Source organism: Gymnodraco acuticeps, unplaced genomic scaffold, assembly GCF_902827175.1.
Source record: "Gymnodraco acuticeps unplaced genomic scaffold, fGymAcu1.1, whole genome shotgun sequence".
NCBI classification, from domain to species: Eukaryota; Metazoa; Chordata; class Actinopteri; order Perciformes; family Bathydraconidae; genus Gymnodraco; species Gymnodraco acuticeps.
In genome coordinates this window covers 233086-253998 of record NW_022989921.1, presented here as the reverse complement: position 1 = coordinate 253998, position 20913 = coordinate 233086, and the positions used below count along the sequence as shown (strand labels likewise).

Here is a 20913-nt window from a genome sequence, read left to right as displayed (position 1 = left end):
GAAGAGGTTGTAATTTTTGCCCTAAGTTTAATAAACAATAAAACAATGCAACATGTCAGAGTCTAAAATAAAAAAGAGCAAACGGCAGCAACATGTCAGATTTATCATCACCCCGGACTGTGAGTTAAGCAGGTCTAATGTTTTCACTTTGATCTAGTTATGCACTTAATATAAAGGATAAGTTATCCATAACAGAGTCGAGATCTCTGTCTGACATTAGGAAGCTTCGGAGTTGATTTTAATATAAAATAGTAAACGGCAGCACGTGCAACTTCACTAACGTCACGTGTTTATCCGTATTATTTAAATGCAGTGGCGGCTGGCCCATAGGGGCGCTAGGGGCGCCGCCCCCCCCTCTTCCCACATGTTTGATTGTCATTAAAAAAAATATATATTTTTAATTTTTAATAAACAAGGTAAATATTATATAGTTGGTTGGTATCAGTAAAATGTATAATCTACAATAAAATCTCGTTTAAAATTGTTTTACGATGTCTAAAGTTACTGATAAGTCACATGTTTCCTGCCTGGCCGCAGCGTGTATCATTACCCTCTCTCGCCTGGGCGGTAAGAAAGGAGCCCTCAGCCAGAGCGGCAGCAGTCAAAAAACTGACTGTTGCTATCTGTAAACTATGCCGCCGAAACATAATTTCGGACAATCAGCGTTGTCAGATCTGATGCTCACAGGGCGGCAATTTCAGCGCCCGATGCAGTCTGTGAATTGTTTGGACTCGTATTGTAGAGTTAGATTTGTATTTATTCATGTTAGCAAACTATGGATAAGCTTAAAATGAGAATAATTTGGGTAAAACTGTGAGCTGCATTTGGGGCCTGTTGACATGTGTTTTTGAGGACAAAGGAAGATGGGGGAAGGTGAGAGCATGTCCTGATTTGCATTCAACTTAGAACAAGCTACAGTGGTTGTAATATTAAGAGAGGTCCCTTGGGTTTCTCTGGTGCTTATCAATAGTAGCAGTTAAGTGAATACTGTTCAAACAATACCTGTGTTTGTGTTTTATATTGATTTCTCTGTTTTATCCTTTCATAAATGTAAGGACTACAAATGGCTATAAACATTCTGGGCTGGTTGGAGTAAACAGGGTTTTATTGCTCTGTGGGGGAAGTGTAGGTATGCAGGCCTTGAGACCTTTTGTTGGAAAGTGAGCCTGTTTGGTTTCCTGCTGCGTTTCCTGCTGCGTTGCGTCTCCCAATGAGATGACCTGAAAAGATGACCAGCTGACCTAACACCAAACCCCTCCTTCTTACTCTGGTATATATCCGGTGGATCCCTGGCGTTCGGCCTCTTCTTCACATGCTGCCCTCGGGTGAAAGTAGCTCTGCAGTATGCGGACCAGAGCAGGAGTAAGCCGGCATTACTCCTTAAGCATTACAATATAACTGTAATATATCATGTTGTATTGTAATGATTGTATTGCATTGTCATATTGCCATTAAAGTAGATTATTGTTAACGGTTACTTTGTAGCTATGGATTCCTTCCTGTATTATAACCAGCTTCATAGGAACGCGCGGAGATTTGAAAAGCGGACCAGTTATCCCTCCAAATCTCTAACAAAATGGTGACCCGACGTCTAGAGATAACGAAGCTGAGGAAGAATTCAGACGCTTTCAAACATCTCAGACAATCAGCAGGACTCTGCAACTTTGCAAATAAGGTAAGCAGACGATGAAAGTCGCCTGTCTGTAATTGGATACGCTAAAACTTTAGGATTGTCTGTAGGCGTTTCAGTGTTTTTATAGTTTAAATGGAATATACAATGCATATTTTACTATGTTAGGAAAGTTATATACAAAACGTAAACGTTGATCGACAGGTAGACGAAAGTCCTGCGTGACGTAAAATAGAGCAGTTTGGCGCGGATCTGCAGGTAGAATATTCCTGAGTGGCGTAGAAATGGTGCAGTTTGTGTGAATGCGAGGTTTGAATCCTGCACGGCAAAACCTGGAAACTCGATAAATCAGATCGAGTCGCCGTTTAAAACTGGGGTTTAAATAACAGACCAATGCTAAAAGCTTAAAGCCAGAGGTCTGTTATATATTAAACCAAGGTAGAGCGTTTCCCTTTGTCTGGAAACTTCTGCTGCTGCCATCTAGTGGCTGAAAGGGGGTATCACACCCTTGAAACTTCTGCTGCTGCCATCTAGTGGCTGAAAGGGGGTATCACACCCTTGAAACTTCTGCTGCTGCCATCTAGTGGCTGAAAGGGGGTATCACACCCTTGAAACTTATGCGAGCTTAGAGTTTAATCATTACATTGCTGGCCGGTATTGAAGACGGGAAGCACGTTCCCAGTATATTAATTATAACTGATTTTGGTAAACTGGTACAAAACAATAAGGGATTGAACATTTTTTACAACGACAGCACCAGGAGATGAGTAAACTCAAGAATCTGTAGAGTGTAAATACATTGTGCAAAACACATTTTACACTCGAACTGTTTGCAAATGTAGACAATATAAATAAATGTTCAGAAAGAAGACATAGGCCTACACTTGATTCAAATTTCATTACTGTGATCCGATTGGTGTGCTCTGCAGGTTTACTATTGTTCGAAGTAACAGTGGGATTTAAAATGAGAGAAGATATGGAGATGTTCTTTCATAGTGTGTGGAATATGTGATGCTGGAAACATGTAAGTATTTCAGAGTTGTGTTGGGTAAATATGTAACAATGGATGAAACAATTTTTGGAGTGAGTTTTTGTAATATCATAAGTAGACATTAATTATGTTGTTTAGATGGCATTTAACAACTAAGACAGATAGTATGATTAGAAAGAGACAGAGTGGAAAGGGTTCGATTTATTTAACATCAGTGTGCTAGACTTCTTATAGGTAATGTGTACCGGGACCTGGACTCCCCCTCTGAGTTAGAAAGGCTTTGATCCCGACCCTCCAAGCAGACAACGAGACCTAACCCAACAGGAGACTCCTCCTTCTCCATCGTACAGACAGAGAACCAGAGCTGAACCAACAACAACAACAAGACTACATCAAGACTGCAGCCAGAACTATCTCCACCTGTGGCATCCAGAACCAAACCAGCATGCTGACATACAGAGAGATACTCTCATCGGTCCCTCAAACAGGACATGAAGTTCCAAACTGCGCTGCGAGATTTGGCACAATAGACATGAGAGCAGAATCCGCCCTCCATAAAAACAGCAGAGAGACTGTAAAGGAGGAGTGCAACAACAGTGGCATGATGGGGCTGCAGATGTGACTGGGCCAATGGCTGCCTACAAAAGTTACAGCGGATGGATTCAACAGCTGATGGACTGAAGAGAAGACAGAATCAGAGGAGTTGGCATGGTCGATTAGAAGTGAGGAGGCCGGGGTCACGGCTTGAGAAAACCAGGGGAGGAGGAAAGGAGAACGGGAATGAGTGAGTTACACATAAACACACTTATTCACGAAACGCACATTTAAATAACTTGAATTAACTTCATAAATACGTAAAGACAGAAAGATTTATTAATCATTTGGTAAATTAAAAATAGCAGTAAAGAGGAAACTATTAAAGTAAAATGATAATCATCCTAAAACACACTGACAGAGTAGAACCATATTCTTCAATATTTTCATCATGTTAACAATTCATTCTTTAAGAGATTTTTATTCACGTGTGAATAAAGTAGCGATCTCATTGGTTACAATATTGATCACCATTAAAAGGATAGTTTTAGGAACCACTCTATAGGACAAATCTTTGTTTGTATTAATGGCTAGTGCCAAGCCACATATTAAATTCCAATCTAAAGTGTTGATTTCACCATTGTGGCATAGTTATTACCAGACTTCGGTTTTAAATCCTTGATAAAGGAGGGAGTAATTGTTGCATGTTCGGACACCCAAAGTTCCACACACTGCTAAAGAGTTTAACATCGTTTTTTAAGTAGACCAGAACTATAGTGACCTATGAAATGCAGAGCGACACAGATCCTAGTAATGTTTTGACTCAAGATAATAGTTATTGTACAAAAGTTTCTGAAATAGATCATTAGACATTTTAATTAGTAGTGGTACTCGAAGGAAGTGAGTTTTGTACCAAGTTTCAGGAAAAGTGGGAGGCGGAAGTCCCAATGACAAGTGAGAATCATCTTGAAAATTATAGTTGAAATCGTGACATATTTTTGTAGACAAAGGATACTGGCCTATGCTGAAATGTCAAAGTCTCTGCAGAGCACGACACATGGCCAAAAAAGACGGAGACCAACTGACCTTTGACCCTGACCGACAGTGTAACTTGACAAGGCACTGTGGATGACTGACTCTGGGGTGAACCTGACCAAACTTGACATGACAACCAGACAGTGTGAGTGTGAATGAATGCCGGCATGTGATCAGTGTAACTGCATGATTCTAAAACAATAACTAACCAAGCATGTTTTTGGACTAACATATTATTTTGGAGCTCCAAGGGAAACGAGAGGTTTCCTAAAAATTCCACAAAAAGGGGAAACCGCACATGTGATATTTTACTCTCACATGAGTTGGCGGTTTGCAAATGTAAAACTACAATCTGAAGATTCTGTTTCTTTTAGGCCTGAAGGACGGAGAGGAACACTTCTTTTCACTGAAGTGTTCACTGTGGAAATAATGATAATAATGTTCGTTATGTCGCTAACCAATTACCTGACAGTTTTTGTTCCCCTCCCATTACAGGGTTTTGTTACACATGATTTCATGTGTAAAAGGGGGGAGTGAGTATAATGTATAAATGTTAACATGGCTGTAAAATTCACAATTTAAATTTTTCTTTTAAGGATTGACAGAAACCTTCCGCCCCAACCCAGATGTTCAAACTGAGCATTGAATGTAATTAACCTGCTCCATATCTGGGGATAAGATACTGTTTGATGAATGTTGAGATGTTTCTAAATATTGATTTGAATTATAACAGGTAACAAAGAAGCAGTGGCCAAGGGGCTACTGTGAAACCGAAGAAGTTGACCTGTGATAATGAAACAATTTTGTAATATTTTAACAGACATTAGAGCAACTGAGGTTTGAAATGTAGAAAGAACATATTACAGTTAAAGCTAAAACATAGTAGTGTATTGAGACAGAATTTAATTTAGACAACATCATGTAACTAGCCTGGTAAAGAAGTAAAAGCCATAGACTTTATTATTTAGGTCATTATGGGGATATACATTTCATCTAAATTTATAATAGAAAGACATTTGATGACAGTTTGTTGGAATTCTGTATTCATTTTTTCAGCGTGATAATATCTAAGCACTGACAGGTAGAAGCAGTATCACCAGGAAATCATTCACTTTGTTAGCATCGTGATTTTGGTTGTTTTTGAATCCATAACATTAGTGTGTTTCTTTACCAGAAACATTAGCAGTTCATATTAGATTTGGATTTTAAATAGGATTTCATTTAAAAATAAACACGGATGCTTGTCAGAAATTCAGAGCTATTGAAATATGTTATTTAGTTTACCTAAAGATGTTGAGGTTCTTATTTAGTTGGCACAGTCCAAGTATTAAGATTCTGAAGCTGCACTGGCAGATAGGAGGTCTACAATTAATTTGGAAAACCTGTTCACAGACGGCTGTTGTTTCAAGACACCCCACCAATAGGCTCCAAGTGGGTCAAAACAGCTGAGCGTAGGCTTGAGGGAGTTGTATCAGATTTCTCCACACAGGTCACTGGCGCCAAAAGGGGGACCCGAGAAGCACGAGGACAAAGTGGCTCAACCCCAGGCTCTCCGACCCCGACCGAGTGACCCAGCGGACCTCTTATGCCGTCTGCCTGGGAGAAAAGGGGGACAGCTCGTACCACGGGAGCCAATGTGCGGCGGGGAAACCACCTGCTAGGACCAGGGGACGACATCAGGACGGACGTGGCCCTGGCAGACGTGGATTACTCGGAAGCAGCAGACTGGAGGAGCAGGACCCTGGAGACATCCTTACAGCAGACGACCCGGGAGGCATCATCAGCGGGCCGGAGAAGGAGGACCCTGGAGACATCTCTACAGCATCGACCCGGAAGCCGCCATCAGCGGGCCGGAGGACGAGGAGGAGGAAGACATCTCTCTAGCAGGCAGCCCAGAAGCTGCCGTCAGCGGATTGGGGGACAAAGACACGGCAAGCCAGGACGGCACAGGGAACTTGTCGAGGCAGCAGAGGAGTCTACTTCGCTCTGATCAGTTCCACCCGTGAAGGGCAAGCTGCATCTCCCCCTCCCTATTAGCTGTCCTTGTGGGCTATTCCTCCGAGGGGGGGGGGCTGATGATTCTAGCACTCAGCTACCCCCTCATGGTTCCTTCACTGCCATGGAAAGTGGTGTTCGGTCTCCATGAAGGTTTCAAGTGCTCTGAATACCAGCTTCGGATGGATTTACGGACACAGTAGAAAATAATGACAGTGGGTATATTTCAAAATGCCTTGTCTAAGTTTATCTCTGGAGAAGGAGATAAAAAGGGGGATTTGTAGAGTTAGATTTGTATTTATTCATGTTAGCAAACTATGGATAAGCTTAAAATGAGAATAATTTGGGTAAAACTGTGAGCTGCATTTGGGGCCTGTTGACATGTGTTTTTGAGGACAAAGGAAGATGGGGGAAGGTGAGAGCATGTCCTGATTTGCATTCAACTTAGAACGAGCTACAGTGGTTGTGATATTAAGAGAGGTCCCTTGGGTTTCTCTGGTGCTTATCAATAGTAGCAGTTAAGTGAATACTGTTCAAACAATACCTGTGTTTGTGTTTTATATTGATTTCTCTGTTTTATCCTTTCATAAATGTAAGGACTACAAATGGCTATAAACATTCTGGGCTGGTTGGAGTAAACAGGGTTTTATGGCTCTTTGGGGGAGGTGTAGGTATGCAGGCCTTGAGACCTTTTGTTGGAAAGTGAGCCTGTTTGGTTTCCTGCTGCGTTTCCTGCTGCGTTGCGTCTCCCAATGAGATGACCTGAAAAGATGACCAGCTGACCTAACACCAAACCCCTCCTTCTTACTCTGGTATATATCCGGTGGATCCCTGGCGTTCGGCCTCTTCTTCACATGCTGCCCTCGGGTGAAAGTAGCTCTGCAGTATGCGGACCAGAGCAGGAGTAAGCCGGCATTACTCCTTAAGCATTGCAATATAACTGTAATATATCATGTTGTATTGTAATGATTGTATTGCATTGTCATATTGCCATTAAAGTAGATTATTGTTAACGGTTACTTTGTAGATATGGATTCCTTCCTGTATTATAACCAGCTTCATAGGAACGCGCGGAGATTTGAAAAGCGGACCAGTTATCCCTCCAAATCTCCAACAGTATCCAAGGTGACGCTACAGTCAGTAGTTAATGAGGATGGCTGCGTCTGCAGGTGGAGACTCCGGGTGCTAGTGGATTACCGGAGCTGTAGATTAACATTTACATGCTTATTGTAGTTGTAAGGGCAATGCCTGCAGCACCATGGAACATATGTGGGCTGGACCTGTATTTTACAGGAAAGGAGTGAGCAGAGGGTCGAGTTGTCGATTCTTGTTCAGTTTTCTGTGACTCCTCACCCTCTCAGACTTTGAGTTGTGCGCACTGCTAAAGAGACGCGCTACCATGGAAACCAAACAATGGTGTAGCTGTATTAAAGTCAGAGTGGAAACAGTCGTGAGTAAATCTGATTTTGTTAGAAATCGGGAGAAATATGACCCCGGGAGGAAACCGGGAGAGGGCAATGAAATCGGGAGTCTCCTGCGAAAATCGGGAGGGTTGGCAAGTAACACACACACACACACACTTCGTATTCAGTCTCCTGATTTTAAATGGGAATTAAATCATTTGAGTGTTTCCAAAGCACCAGTGTTCTGCAGTTTGTGTGGGCCTATTGTACTGTTGCACAGTTTATACTGTAGAAACTATGTCCAGGACAAGGTATTTGGAAGTTTTGGTTGATTCATAGCTAACCACACTGAAGATTATGGATTATCTCATATCCCATAGCCCCACCAAAAATATTTTCCACCAGCCGCCACTGTTTAAATGCAACAAGTTAATGCCCCTGGGTTTGACGTTAGTTATTAAAGTAAGTTAAACCCAATACTCACATGTGTAATTTAATAAAGTAAGTTAAACCCAATGTAATATTCCGACTGAATATGTGGATAGCACTGGTTAACAATAGGCTTGTTTGAGACGAGCGAGACCGACGCAGACATGCGCAATTGCGATCGCCGTCTTGCTAGTGCGTTGCATGATGGTTAGTCATTTTGTCCGACTTGCTCTGGAGTCTCGCCTATGGAGCTAATTTCCTGCCATAACTCCACAAACAAACTAAACAGGTTTTACAAATGCCTCATGATTCACTAACAAACACAATGTGGTTTGCAAATACAAAACACCATCTACAAACTAATGCATTTAGTTTTTTTCTAATAAATCATGTTTCAGAGACAAATTCAGCATAGGTGTTACGAGTACACAACTTTTTTTACAAGTACACAACTTTTTCTTCTCACTGCGGAATATTACTGCCAAAAGTCACGTGACTCACTCACGTGACTTTTGGCAGTAATATTCCGCAGCAGCTGGCTCATACACACTCACACATGCTCACTCACACATGCTCCACGGCAGCAGGGGGCACTACTGAGTCCATTGGGAAGGCGGGAGGTTGAGCAGAGAATGGAACAGCCCTTGCCAGTCTGATGGCAGGTGTATCTAGCGATCCAGCGATCTGGGTCAGTGTTATAGTGATAATATTATAAACAAGGGGAATTTAGCGATCACAACGAAAACAGCCAAGACACATATTGAGCCCAGAAAATGAATGTTATTAGAGCTGTAAATATAATAAGCCTATGGGTAAAACGGACAACATTGTAACTAAGGAGATTTAAACTATAAAGCGATTCTGCACTCGGTCAATCAGCTGCTCTTCATTTTCTTTCCTACTATATTCAATGAGTGATACAAATATGTTTTACCACAAGTTCTGAATAAAACTGACACTGTTGGACTCGGTACTAGTTGACTGCTACCAGAAATAAAATGAAGTATTTTACTGTGTACTTTGTGAGTAATCCTCTGCCAGAGTCCCCTCCATAGTACATAATGCATGTTTTCTGCTATCTTTGATGAATGATAAAAATAAAATGTTACCATTAGTTCTTAATGAAATTGATACTGTTTGACTTTGTATTGGTTAACATACTACTAACAATACATTGAAGTACTTTTACTGTGTATTTTTTTGAGGAATAGTCTGTCAAAGTCCCCTGCTGACAACAAAATCAAGCCACTTCTGCTAAATTTGATGAGGGAATTATTTTTTGTTGCCATTAGCTCTTCGTGAGATTGATCCTGTTGGACTCAGTACTAGTGAAACTACCCCCACAAGTACTATGAAGTACTTATTGTGTACTTTTCCAGTAATCCTCTGTCAATGTCCCCTCCTGAATACAAGAATGCATGTTTTCTTTTATTTTTCTTTAAAAACATTTCTTCATGAGACTGATATTGTTGGACGGAGTATTTTAAGAGGATGGTAGACATGATATCAGCAATATCTTCCAGTCAGTAATCCGGCAGCAGCATTTCTACCCCTTGGAAAGTCTTTAGAGTCTGGCCTGGATAGCTGGTCACAAATATCCTTCAGCAAAGTGACACACAAATATGTTCAACTGCTGTATTAATAAAGTTGCCACGTGTTTTCAAATTCAAGTTAAGGCACTATCTGTGCAGAACATTACAAATGTTCTTCATTTGCAGTATTTTAAAAGTGTTCAGAAAGACTGCATCAATTATATGATATCAATATTGTTATTAACTTCAACCAAAGTCAATTTAAATAGCAGGCAAAAATTGGTTAATTGCCATGGATGTGGTGTTTGATATAGTTTAAGTTTAACTATTTTAGGCAGCAAAACGTATATTGACTAAACCTTTTTTAATAATTTAGAAAGGTTTTTGTGAGAAATCATTTCAAAAGTAAACTTATTTTTTATTTTATATTTGAAATGTTTGCACACAACATTATTATTGTATACATTTTTTAAATTATGAATCCACTTATTTGATTGTATTTCCTTGAGGCTGGGGAACATATCCAGCATGTGGTTCAACATGTAATACAAGTAAGTATATGTACAACATGGAAAAGTAAATAAAATAAGTTTGATAGGAGGATGTGGATTTATTTTCTCTCACCTAGTAATTAATCAAACAATCTATAATTTAGCTCTGACCTTCACAAAAACATTTTGTTGAATTGGACATATTTTTCGAAGCTCTATTGACTGACATGCAATGACTGGGACTGATGGAAGAATCTGAGCCCCTTAAGAGGCCAACAAGAGTCACAAGGCAAGGCAAGTTTATTTATATAGCACCTTTCAACACAAGGCAATTCAAAGTGCTTTACAAAAAACGAAAGACATTCAGAAAATGGCATTTAAAATCAGTCATTAAAAAGAAAAGGAAAAAAAATAAACATTAAAAGAAAAAATACATGGATAAAAGTTACAGTGCAGTTTAAGATGTGAATAGTTCAATTAAAAGCAGCGACAAAAAGAAAAGTCTTCAGCCTGGATTTAAAAGTAGTCAGAGTTGCAGCGGACCTGCAGGTTTCTGGGAGTTTGTTCCAGATATTTGGAGCATAATAACTGAACGCTGCTTCTCCATGTTTAGTTCTGACTCTGGGGACAGAAAGCTGACCAGTCCCTGAAGACCTGAGAGATCTGGATGGTTCATCATTTAGCAGGAGGTCAGAAATGTATTTTGGGCCTAAACCATTCAAAGCTTTATAAACCAGCAGCAGTATTTTGAAATCTATTCTTTGACACACAGGAAGCCAGTGTAAAGACTTCAGAACAGGAGTGATGTGATCCACTTTCTTAGTGTTAGTGAGGACTCGAGCAGCGGCGTTCTGAATCAGCTGCAGCTTTCGAATAGATTTTTTAGTGAGACCTGTGAAGACACCATTGCAGTAGTCCAGTCTACTGAAGATAAAAGCATGGACAAGTTTTTCAAAATCCTGCTGTGACATTAGTCTTTTAATCCTAGATATATTCTTTAGGTGATAGTAGGCTGATTTAGTAACTGTTTTAATGTGACTGTTGAAACTCAGGTCAGAGTCCATGACTACACCTAGATTTCTGGCTTTATCTGTTGTTTTGAACATTGCAGACACAAGGGTGTGTCACTTTGCTGAAGGATATTTGTGACCAGCTATCCAGGCCAGACTCTAAAGACTTTCCAAGGGGTAAAAATGCTGCTGCTGGAGTACTGACTGGAAGTATTGCTGATATCATGTCTACCATCCTCTTAAAGTACTCTGTCCAAAAAGCAGTCTCATGAGAAAGGTGTTTCAACTAGTTGTGCACGATAATTATCGGCCCGATAATTATCGGTCCGATATTAGGAATTATGACGTCATCCCGATAAACCCGATAAAAGTATTAATAGCCCCGATAATATACAATATATTTTTTGGGTAAAAAAAAGAAGAAAAAAAATACTGCGGTGTGGGCGGATAGGGATGAGGGGCGCTTGTTTTCCCTCGGCTCCTCCCGTTTTGCCAGTACTGTGGTATTAGTGGTTTAGGAAGAGGGGAGTTTTTCACAAATCCAGCGCTCCCTAACTCGTGCCTGGCTGTGACGTAAATGGTGTGCGGCCGTGAAGCCAGGACAGTAAACAAACATGTCGTCGGTAGTATGGGACTATTTCAAAGTTTCAGAGTTAGATAGTTCGCTTGCTATTTGTATTAACAAATGCAGAAGTTCCACGAGGAGGGAAAAAGGCAACGAGCTATAATACTACCAACCTGATTAGTCACCTGAAACATCGCCAGCGCTACGATGGTGTGTTAAAAGCGTACGAAGACGCCTGTGCTACTAAACTAGCGGCGAATCCAAAGCCAGCTGCAAAGGCACCGGGGCTTTTACCGATCGACGAGGCTTTTGAAAAAGGTAAGAACTTTATTTGGGAAAATAAATATGGTCACTTTGAAGAGTCAAAACTGTTCTTGGCTTTGTTTTGTTCAAAGTAGTAATGCTCATGTAATTTGCTCACTACTAGTCTTTTTTTTTTACCACCAGGTGTGCAAAAACTACAGGTACATTTAATATATATATATATATTATATTATTATCGGTTATCGGTATCGGTCTTGAGAAGCAGGAAGTTATCGGTATCGGTTTCAAAAAACTAATATCGTGCATCCCTAGTTTCAACGCTTATTCAAAATAGCAGAGAAACATGCATTATTGTACTCAGGAGGGGACATTGACAGAGGATTACTCAAAAAGTACTTCATAGTACTTGTGGGAGTAGTTGCACTAGTACTGAGTCCCACTGTCAATCTCACAAAGAACTAATGGCAAAACATATTTTTTTCCCTCATCAAACTTAGCAGAAGAGGCTTGATTTTGTTCTCAGGATGGGACTTTGACAGAGGATTAAAAAAAAAAACACACACACAAGAAGTACTTCAATGTATTGTGATAGTAGGTGTAAGAAGGTTCAAAAGACCTCATGAAAGACGACACAGGAAGTGAGGATACCCGGCCCAGAGGAAGCCTGGGGTCCCCTTCTGGAGCCAGGCCCAGAAGTAGGACTCGTCGGCGAGGTGGCCGGGCTTGCCACGGAGCCCAGCACGGCACAGCCCGAAAAGGCAACGTGGGCAACACCTCCGCTTCACGGTCCCACCACCTACGGGAAACAGCGATGGGGTTGGGTGCGCTGCAAGAAGGGTGGCAGTGAAAGCAGAGGGTCTCGACGGACCAGAACCGGGCGACAGAAGCTGGCTTTGGGGACGTGGAACGTCACCTCTCTGGTGGGGAAGGAGCCGGAGCTTGTGCGGGAGGTGGAGCGTTACTAGTTGGATCTGGTTGGGCTCACCTCTACGCACAGCGTCGGCTCTGGAACCTTACTTCTGGATAGGGGTTGGACTCTATTCTTCTCCGGAGTTGCTCAAGGTGTGAGGAGCCGGGCGGGTGTGGGGATACTCTCAAGACCCCGGTTGGGTGCTTCGTTCTTGGAGTTTACCCCAGTGGACGAGAGGGTCGCCTCCCTACGCCTGCGGGTTATGGGGGGGAAAACTCTGACTGTTGTGTGTGCTTATGCACCAAACCGCAGTTCAGAGTATACGGCCTTCTTGGAGACCCTGGAAAGAGTCCTGTATGGGGCTCCTGAAGGGGACTCTTTAATCTTGCTGGGAGACTTCAACGCACATGTGGGCAATGATGGAGACACTTGGAGGGGCGTGATTGGGAGGAACGGCCCCCCTGATCTGAACCGGAGTGGTGGTTTGTTACTGGACTTCTGTGCTAGTCATGGATTGGCCATAACAAACACCATGTTCGAACATAAGGATGCTCATAAGTGTACATGGTAGGCAGAAGGTCCATGATCGATTTCGTTATCGTATCATCGGACCTGAGGCCGTATGTTTTGGACACTCGGGTAAAGAGAGGGGCGGAGTTGTCAACTGATCACCATCTGGTGGTGAGTTGGGTCGAGTGGCGGGGGAAGCCTCTGGATAGACCTGGTAAGCCCAAACGTGTAGTTCGGGTGAACTGGGAACGTCTGGAGGAGGCCCAAGTTCAGGAGGCCTTCAACCAGTGGCGTGCACAGACATTTATAGGGGCAGGTGCTCAAGAGAAAAAAAAGGGCACCTTCTGAGTCGTCGTGGCGGTCTGGCGTTCGTCCACGCGCAAAATTGTGCGCGGAAATTTGCCGGATAATGGCGGTTTCTTTTCGGTTTTTGGTTACTCCTTCCATCTCTCCCTCATTTTGGTCATCATCAGAGAGCACTGTTTCTGAACATGGTGCTGCTCTGGACTCTGACATTTCTGCTTCATCTGTGTCTGACTCAGAGATATTTTCTATGGATTTGTCTCCCTCATCTTAGATGGACTATTGCAGGACAGCAGGGGGCTGCTTCCCTGAGCCTGCTGTAGCAGCCTAGAATACTAACAATATAGAATATGATGTTTATTTCAATTATTTGGGTAAGGCAATGCAATGCATGATAACATTAAGACTCACCAGACTTTAACTGTCATGGCCAAAATTCAACACCCTACCACATAGTTGTTGTTTTTTTGTCATTTGGTAAGTAGCTTCATGTCTGATTTAGTATCACTTAGTGTGGTTAAAATAAATTATGGGCCTCTCAATACAATTATATTATTATTTAATATTATTATTATTATTATTATTATTATTATTACTACTATTATTATCACAGTTCAAATCTGAGCATGAAAGGGCTCTAGACAGACAGTGTGTCCCTTAACATGACTCTGGTATTGACTCTGACCTTTCTTCTTCATCTTCATCATTGATGATGGGTAAGGGTTCATCAGGCACATCTGCATCCTCAACTTCCTTGCTGGTAGGCTCAGGCTGCTTTACCCAGGAGAGCAGAGAGCTGCTTCCCCGGGCTGCCTGCTGTAGCTCTCTTTTCTTTTCTTATCCTGTCTCTTCTTGGCATTATTCTACAAGTGGTAAATGTAAATGAGCTAAATCAATGTACTGCTCTGCTGTGCATGATAATTAAGGGTTAATCTCCTAGAAACATTTAACAGCAGCATTAATGTAAACCTATAAGGTTACTACTACTTATATTGTAGGCCTACTTTATGAGGCATTTTTACTTTACTTGAGTATTTCCCATTTTCAATACATTTACTTCTACTCCACTACATCTCAGATGCAAATATTCTACTTTTACTCCACTACAATTATTTGAAAACTTTAGTTACTATGTAGATTTTGATTAAGATTAGTACAAAACATACATTTAATCACTTCAGCCCTAGCATAATGACGCATTGTGAGCGTGTAGATCTGCTATTTTCAAAAGTGCACAACGAGACTAAATGGATGGATGCAAGAAAAGAAGTAAAGTTATAGTTTAGTTTGGCATCTGATTTAGGGGACTAAACAATACACTCGTTGTATTTGTTACCTGGTGGTTACTTACTTGGTCGTCACTAGGGCACTTTTAATCGTGTTGCTGCACCACACACCCGCCGTGGCCTGTCTGACTGAGTGACTGACTGTCTGCTCTGCGCAATGCGCGTTCACGTTGAGAGCAGGGAGGGGCTGCAGCCAGGGCACGTACGGGAGTGCCGCGGGGCACGTGTGGGGATGTCTGACAAAATGACATCGCGCATTTGGGGCATTGTTGTATATATTAGAAGCTTTTAATCCAGAATTGATCGATGTTACCATGAGCCACATACAGTACACTGTAAACAAATTAAATAAAAAACTGTAAAAAACGAACTTTCAAAAAGAGCACATTGCTGTCCTGAGGGCAAAAATATCTATTTAAAAATCGATTTTATTTATATATATTTTTATTATTATTTATGTTTTTTTTTTGTTCTGGCTTAGTTTCAACCAAAATATAGACTAATGCTAATAATAGTAATAGTATTAATAATTGTAAATGGCCATTGGTCACACCACCAGTTTGTTTTACTGTAAACTTGGAGGAAGCCTGCGTGCAGAGCAGACTGCTGCTGCAGCACGCTACACACCGACCACACCCCCACCCCCCCTCTCCCTCACACGTGCGACTAAAGATGAACAAAGCGGCAGGTAAAAAGAGTTCCTCCTCGTGGAACTACTTCGAACTTACAAGTACAAAGGAAGTTAAATGCAAACTCTGCAAAAAGACGTTGGTCTATCACAGCTCAACCTCAACAATGCGTTCGCATTTGAGTGCGAAGCACGCCAAAGAGGTTACAGAGAAAAACGCAGCACAGCCGGCCATTACCAACTTCACTTCAAGGCCACGTCGTTGTGATGACATGCGTGCAGGTGAAATAACTGCACTAATCACCAATATGATGGTGAAGGACATGCTGCCAATACGTTTCGTGGAAGGAGGGGGTTTCCTTAAGCTTATGGCAAGCGTGGAACCAGAGTACAGGGTCCCGGGCCGTACTACAATAATCGCTTATTATTCGCCAGGGCTGCCGAATAATCGATTTTGATCATGGTCAGTTTCTGGCAACCCTAGATCAGAGGGTGTGTGCCAATTACAGAGGCATCACACTACTCAGCCTCACCGGGAAAGTTTACTCCAACTCGAAAGGAGGGTCAGGCCGATTGTCGAACCTCAGATTGAGGAGGAACAATGCGGATTCCGTCCTGGTCGTGGAACGATCAGCTTTTTACTCTCGCAAGGATCCTGGAGGGGGCCTGGGAGTGCGCTTCTCCGGTCTACATGTGTTTTGTAGACTTGGAGAAGGGTTTATGACCGAGTTCCCAGGGAGTTACTGTGGGAGGTGCTGCGGGAGTATGGGGTGAGGGGGTCTCTACTCAGGGCCATCCAATCTCTGTAATCCCAAAGCGAGAGCTGTGCTGTGTCCGGGTCCTCGGCAGTAAGTCGGACCCATTTCCGGTGAGGGTTGGCCTCCGCCAGGGCTGCGCTTTGTCACCAATCCTGTTTGTAATATACATGGATCGGATTTCGAGGCGTAGTCGTGGGGGAGGGGGTCTGCAGTTCGGTGGACTAAGGATTGCACCACTGCTTTTTGCAGATGATGTGGTTTTAATGACTTCATCGGTCTGCGACCTTCAGCACTCACTGGATCGGTTCACAACCGAGTGTGAAGCGGCTGGAATGAGGATCAGCACCTCCAAATCTGAGCCATGGTTCTCAGCAGGAAACCGATGGACTGTCCACTCCAAGTAGGGAATGAGTCCTTACCCCAAGTGAAGGAGTTCTAGTATCTCGGGGTCTTGTTCTTGAGTGAGGGAACAATGGAGCGTGAGATGGGCCGGAGAATCGGAGCAGCAGGAGCGGTACTGCAGTCGCTTTACCGCACCGGTGTGACGAAAAGAGAGCTGAGCTAGAAGGCAAAGCTCTCTGTCTACCGGGCCATTTTCGTTCCTACCCTCACCTATGGTCATGAAGGATGGGTCATGACCGAAAGAACAAAATCGCGGATACAAGCGGCCGAGATGGGTTTTCTCCGCAGGGTGGCTGGTGTCTCCCTTAGGGATAAGGTGAGAAGTTCAGTCATCCGGGAGGGACTCGGAGTTGAACCGCTCCTCCTTCGGGTCGAAAGGAGCCAGTTGAGGTGGTTCGGGCACCTAGTTAGGATGCCACCTGGGCGCCTCCCTCGGGAGATGTTCCAGGCACGTCCAGCTGGGAAGAGACCAAGGGGTAGACCTAGGACCAGGTGGAGGGATTATATCTCTTCGCTGGCCTGGGAGCGCCTTGGGATCCCCCAGTCAGAGCTGGTTGATGTGGCCAGGGAAAAGAAAGTTTGGGGCTCTCTACTGGAACTGCTACCCCTGCGACCCGACCACGGCAGGGTTTCCGTTAGCCGGTAATTACCGGTTTTTAGCTGGTAAAATTTAATAAAAACAGGTAAATTCTAAATCTGCCGGTCAAAATGTCCGCTAATAATTAGGGATGCTCCGATCCATTGGCCGCTGATCATTATCGGCCGATATTCACTCTTAATAGTTTGATCGGTGCTCTCTATAAAGGCCGATCAGGAGAGCTGGATCTGATCAATATGGACATAAACGCGAGTGAAGTATAACCGGACACGAGAGAGAAAAATCAGGTCAGCTGCTGCATAATCACCTGAAGCCCGCCCACTATTTAGCGCGCTGCATGAGAGACTGATGGGCTGTCAGGAGAGAGAGAGAGAGGGAGAGAGGAAAAGAGAAGATCCGTTTCTCCCGTGTTATTATTCAAAGTTAATGTAAACTTTTGAATAATGTACTTCATCTACAACAAGTAGTTTGTTTGAATGTAATAATGATGTTTGTTGTTTGTGGAATCATTTATTGAAAAATGAATCTGAAATGTTCGATCTGTAACGATTATAAACTGAAGCAATATAAAAATGACTCCCATTAACTGAGTTTTAAACATCAGCATATCCGGTCATAGTCCGGTAATTACCTGCCAACGGAAACTCTGATACACAATTCTTCTTATTATTATTGAAACATGACCGGTAAGTTTCAAATTTGTCCGGTAAAATCAATTCTGTCCGGACATTTGACCGGCGAGAAAAAAATCCTAGCGGAAACCCTGGACCACGGATAAGCGGGAGAAGATGGATGGTGCAAGAATACTGAGTCCAGCAATCTCAATATCATTAAGAACTTATGGTAAAATTGTCTTTTTAACGCTTATTCAAAATAGCAGAAAACATGCATTATGTACTATGGAGAGGCCTCTCACAAAGTACACAGTAAAAGTACTTCCTTTTATTTCTGGTAGCAGTCAACTAATACTGCTACAGTGCAACAGTATCAGTTTTATTCAGAACTTATGGTAACAAATATTTGTATCACTCATTGAATATAGCAGGAAAGAAAATGAAGAGCAGCTGATTTGAAAAGACAAACTCGAGAGACGGCTGAGTTGACCGCGGTGCAGAATCACTGTATAGTTTAAATCTCCTTACAATGTTGTCCATTTTACCCATAGGCTTATCATATTTACAGCTCTAATAACATTCATTTTCTGGGCTCAATATGTGTCTTGCTGTTTTCATTGTGATCACTAAATTCACCTTGTTTATAATATTATCACTATAACACTGACCTGGATCGCTAGAAACACCTGCCATCAGACTGGCAAGGGCTGTTCCATGCTCTGCTCAACCTCCCGCCTTCCCAATGGACTCAGTAGCGCCCCCTGCTGCCGTGGAGCATGTGTGAGTGAGCATGTGTGAGCCAGCCAAGGCGGAATATTACTGCCAAAAGTCACGTGACTTTTGTCAGTAATATTCCGTCATGAGAAGAAAAAGTGTTGTAATTGTAAAAAAAAAGTTGTGTACTTGAAAAAAAGTTGTGTACTTGTAAAACCTATACTGAATTTGTCTCTGAAACATGATTTATTAGAACAATGTTATGCATTTGTTTGATACGTTTTTTTTTGCAAAACTAAATGCATTAGTTTGTAGATGGTGTTTTGTATTTGCAAACCACATTGTGTTTGTTAGTGAATCATGAGGCATTTGTAAAAACCTGTTTAGTTTGTTTGTGGTGTTATGGAAGGAAATTAGCTCCACACTCGCCTACATGAGACGTTGAAATCTCGCGGGACAAAGACGCCCGCAGACTTGCGAGCGAGGCGCAGTTTCTCTCCACGGGCTGCGGAAGCGAAATGCTTGATGGGGAAACGACTCGCTGGTATCTCGAGCTGAGCGCTCATTGGTGGGTTTTACCCCGTGCTGGTGATGAAGCTCTCCCATTGGCTCGGCAAAAGTTTGTTGTTGTTTTGTGTCCGTTTTATGTCGCCACTTCCATTCACATTTGTCATCATTGTTCCACAATGTTTATCATCATGAAATTAATATCCATATATTTTATACTATACTTGCACTGCTTACCGTTTTCATACTTTATATATCTTAGCATATGCATACACACTGTTCATACTGCTCTCAAGCTGCTGTGTATATCTAGTGTATGCATACCCCTCACTGTTTATTCATCATTCAATTAATTCTATATGTTATTCTGTAGATTGTGTACATTACTTTTCACTTCACTGCTTGTTGCACCTGGTTAGAAGCTAAACTGCATTTCGTTGTCTCAGTACCTGTAATCTGTGCAATAACAATAAAGTTGAATCTAATCTTGAGCAGGAACAAATGTATTTACTTACTGTATCTGACATTAACAATTAAACACATTTGTGCATTCTTTATAAATGCAAACTGGTCAAGACCACTGACGGAAGTAGTTTTGAAAAGTAATAAGTGGTTCTGGTCTTTTACATGTAGGATTCAACCCCCCTTGTATTGATTTGTTTAAAAATGAACAGACACTTGAGTCATTCATTTGTAGTGATATAATAATTGTGGGATTTCTATTGCATCCACTTCATCTGCAACGAAGAACGGCAACGCTATTTCCGCCATTGCAAACAGAGTCAAGCCGACTCCGAGCTGTCCGACTTCAGGCGAGCATTTTGAGACCTCCCCCGGCTGCAATCGGCTATTCTCGTCTACTTTGGAGGCGAGACGCAGCTCATCTCAAACAAGCCTAATGTTTTTTTTTTATGATTGGCCCACGTGATGTGACCAGTATGCGTGCGCAGCCAGATAGTTGATTGAAGTTTACATTCCTACCAGACATGAATGTCTACGTCTCCGGTATAACAATAAACGTTGGATATAGCACGTCGTAGTCTGGAGTATTTCAGAGTGATACAGTACGAGAACAAAACACCCAATACTCACATTTATCAGTTATTAAAGTAAGTTAAACCCGATACTCACGTTTATCAGTTACTCCTCACGTGCTGCTTTCTCTCTGAGACCAACCGACATTTTGTTTGTTTCCTCGTCACCGGCGCGCATTGCATCCTGGGATACGGTGGGCTACGAGGAAGAGGACTCTTCGGGAAAAGAAGACGATCGCCCTCCCCCCCCTCTCTTCTGTCTGTCCGCAGAATCAGAAGTCCTTTATTGGTCCCACAGAGGGACATTAACATGGTTACAGCAACAGTGGAGATAGATGCTGCTCCCAGACCGTAGTGGAGGAATACAGGGGAGGACTCTCTGCAGTCTTCCCGGACTGAAGCACCAGGCTTCGGCTTCAATAACCCACTCTGAAATGAGGCAGACAGGCAGGCGGTTCCTTGGGAGGTCGCTGTGTTTCCTCAGGGCTTTGTTACACAGCTAACTGGAGACAGACTGATCACTGCTGCTACTCCCGCTCTCTTCCGGACATACACTACTCTCTCTCGCTCTACACATGCACGCGCCACACCTCCTTCTCTCTCTTAAAGGGATAGGCGAACCCATTCTGCATCACCCTGCTATTATTCGATTATTAGATAGATAGATAGATAGATAGATAGATAGATAGATAGATAGATGGATAGATGCATCACATTCATGAATTAGAGTGTTTGTATCAGACCTTAGGTAGAGGCTGTTCTGTAGAGCT

General features: G+C 42.5%; 1 protein-coding gene across 1 annotated transcript in view; it reads right to left on the bottom strand.

The window, feature by feature from the left end:
• LOC117542280 (zinc finger protein 845-like) overlaps positions 1 to 20686 on the bottom strand; it is a 42901-nt gene extending 22215 nt beyond the window's left edge. Inside the window, exon 1 of the mRNA XM_034209848.1 lies at positions 20241 to 20686. The gene's annotated coding sequence lies outside the window, so the exon portion shown is untranslated. The remainder of the gene's footprint in view (positions 1 to 20240) is intronic.
• Positions 20687 to 20913: the final 227 nt, after the last annotated feature.